The 3,391-nt window shown below is 39.8% G+C and overlaps 1 pseudogene; it reads left to right on the top strand.

Moving 5' to 3' along the window:
• The first annotated feature begins 372 nt into the window (after positions 1 to 372).
• LOC111815072 lies at positions 373 to 778 on the top strand (annotated as a pseudogene).
• Positions 779 to 3,391: the final 2,613 nt, after the last annotated feature.

The following is a 3,391-nucleotide window of genomic DNA, read 5'->3' as shown; positions in this document are numbered from 1 at the left end:
ACAACGCTGTGGGCAAAGCTTTTCCAAAAGTCTTTCTTCTTTTTACTAAATTTCCATTTGGCAATTTCTTACCTCTTACAATGTCAACATTTAGAAATTCTTGGGTACCTTTTTGGTCAGACCAAAGGGAAAAAGCAGAAAACAAAAAACTATGGCTGTGTTTTTCCTTGAACCGCCTGCAGCATTATGGCCCAATTTAGAAAGGTTTACCAAAATCTATTATTCTCTTATTCGGAAAAAAAAATGCTGAGTGGTTAGTCCAACTGATAAAACATTTGTAGGCGTGGCTATTAATTAGCTCTGGGAAATGAGTTTTTAGATTAAAAATATTTTCTTTTTGAAAAGAAAAAGGACTTTAGGGTCGGCGTAGCCATGGAGGCTCGTGTCCTTTTCTCCTGTGTCCACCGCCTGCCCTCAGCTTTCTCGCGCCGCCCCGGGTCCCCACGCTGAACCTGGCCCGGACGCTCAGCACTGCGTTGTGTCCCGAGGGGACCCAGATGAGCCCCGAGCAGACGCAGCCGGCCTCGTTGCTCTGACAGGTGGTGGGAGGATCCCAAAGCTGTCTTGAAATTGTGTGACAAGATTGATCCAGAAAAGCTCTCGGTAAATTCCCATTTTATGAAAGATCCGGGTTTAGGCAGTTTGGACCAAGTAGAAATTATCATGGCCCATGGAGGATGAATTTGGCTTTGAAATTCCTGATATAGATGTGGAAGAGTTAATGTGCCCACAAGAAATTGTAGATTATATTGCAGATAAGAGGGATGGATATGAATAAAGAACCAGGATTCCAGGGACTCTGGTGATGGGCGTGAACAGGCGTTGTCCTCACACACCTGCTGTGTCGGGCATATATTTAAGTTGTCTTGTTTTGTCCTTTGAAAATAAATCAGAAAAAAAAAAGGACTTTAGCATGTATTTTGATCATCGTACATGAACTACTTTTGAAGTAGAGCCCTGAGTATCATTTTTGCCTTTCTCAGGGAACTAGATTAGGACTAGCTGAATCCTTATCTACACTTATGTAGGCAGCACCTCAACTGCAATCAGAAGTGCCTGAGTTGAAAGACGTAAGACTGACCACTTTAAGTTCCTGCATCGTGATTGTATGTAAGTGTCTCTATTATGACTTATTTGGAATTATGGGATTATTTGAAGAATCCTCTCCTCTCTTAAGGAATAACTAAATTATTTTCTTTTATTAGCTTTTTTTTTTTTTTTTTTTTTTTTTTTTATTTTTTTTTTTTTTTTTTTTTTCAGCCCTGGGGATTGAACTCATAGCATTTGCACTGAACTACATTCTATCGCATTTTAAAATTCTTTTTAAATTTTGAGAGGGTATAATTAAGTTCCTACATTACCTAGGCTGAGCTTAAACTTGTGAACCTCCTGTCTCAGTCTTGAAGAATTCTGGAATTACCAGCATGAACCCCCATATCTGGTCTTTTTTGTTAGTTTCTAAGTGAAAAATACCTTTTTGTGGCAGTCATGAAAGAAAATATTCATTGATAAAATCAAAATGATGCTTAAAACTAGGTTTCTTTTAGGAAAGAGTGTCATATTTGATGAGATGTTTAGAGTTAGAAGTTTTAAGCTCAACAATTACCAGATACTTAAAAGCCCATGTTTGTTGTGATTGGTGTTTTGATGTTTTAAAAACTTAACTCTAGATATAACATGAAAGTGAGTTTTTCTTTCTTATATTGTTCTTCATCTAAAGTAAGATGGGTGCCAGGGAGATGGCTCAGTAGAATGAGCACTTCCCTGGCAAGCGCAAGGTCATGAGTTCAATCCCCAGTTCTGCCAAAATAAATAAAAAAGTAAATAAGGTAGGATGGCTGTAACTGGATGAATTTTGTCTTTCTTTATTGGGTGATTGTTTAGTGCAAGTATCTAATCAGCTGTGTGCAAAATATAGCCATCAATATGCTCAGCTTTATTGGAACTGTTAACTCTCAGGTAATATCATTTTCAGAGAAACACACTTTTTTTACCCAAGAGTGTAGGAAAAGATAAGCAAACTCAGAATATATAGTTTTGTTCAGAACTGAAAGATATCTAGACATAAATTTGTGTGCTGGAGGCAGAGTAACTTGGATAAAGTTGATAGAATATGGATACTGTGGTCAGGGCTTACAAGGGAATAGATTTAACACAGGACACATAGTTTATAGGATTATTTCATTGTATTCACCCAAAACGTCAAATGTAGAAGAGTGCAAGTGATTTTTCCACACAGTAGAGACCCAAAGAATCCAGCTGAGGGCCAGGGAGATAGCTCAGTGGAATAAGCACTTTCCTGACAAGTGCAAGGACCTCAGTTCAATCCCCGGTTCTTCAAAAAACAAAAAAACTCCAGCTGAGGGCCTAGATCCCATGGTAGTGTCCTCCGTGAGTCCAGCTGGAGACTTAGAGCCCATAGTAATGTCTCATACAAGTCTGTATCAAGGATCTGCACTAGGAAGGCCCAAAGATCAGTGCTGGAAGTTAGAAAGTCTGTGCTAGTGGGATGAAAGATCTGTGTTTGCAGGTTGAGGGATCTGTACTGGAGCCAGGAAGCGATGCTCAAAGTAAGGACTAGAGCTTCCTGCAAAGGAACCACATCCATCCTCAGTGATAGCGAGGACCCAAGTTCCTCCAACAGTGAGAGCAAATGAGTTCATATGAGGATAATCAGCATGACAAGCTTTTCCAGGAGAATCAGCAGGGCACCATCTTCCCTTCCAGTTCTGCTTTTATGCTGTTGGCAACAATCCTCAGGTGGGCCTTTCACACCCACAAACACACTGATTAAGTTCAGCTAGATGTTACAGGTTGACTATTAGTTAATCTACCACAGTCCACCCCTGGTCAAGTCTCTAGTGGCACATTTGTGAAAAAGTAACATGTCTATTTTTTTTTTTTTTTTTTTGGTATGGGTGTATTTGGTTGTTGCAGGGTCTCACCACACAGCTCGGGCTGATCCTCCTGCTTTTAGCAGCCCCAGTTCTGGGACTACAGATGTGTGCCACTACACCTGGACTCTGGCTGGTTTAGCCTGCCCTGGGGGAGGAGCTGGCGAGGCTTGTGGTGCCAGGGATTGAACCCCAGTCCTTGTGCTTGCCTAAGCAGGTGCTTTAGTCCGCTGAGCTATCACGCTGGCCCAGGGTAACGTGTCTTGATCTATTCAGATTTACATTAATGTAATAATTATAAATATACAATTCTTATTGAATTTACTTCTGCACCAAAAACAAATGTTCAAACAGTGCTCAAAATTCCAGGTTAAAATCACTTTGACTAATTAACCTGATTACAAACATATCTATAAACTACATTAAAATCATATTAAGAGCGCTACTACAATGCTATTACAATCACAATCATTGTTACCCATTGACTTTTTTTTTTT

This window comes from Octodon degus, unplaced genomic scaffold (assembly GCF_000260255.1).
Source record: "Octodon degus isolate 3935 unplaced genomic scaffold, OctDeg1.0 scaffold00011, whole genome shotgun sequence".
NCBI lineage: Eukaryota > Metazoa > Chordata > Mammalia > Rodentia > Octodontidae > Octodon > Octodon degus.
Note: the sequence above shows the minus strand (reverse complement) of the source record. Positions and strands in the feature narration are given on the sequence as shown.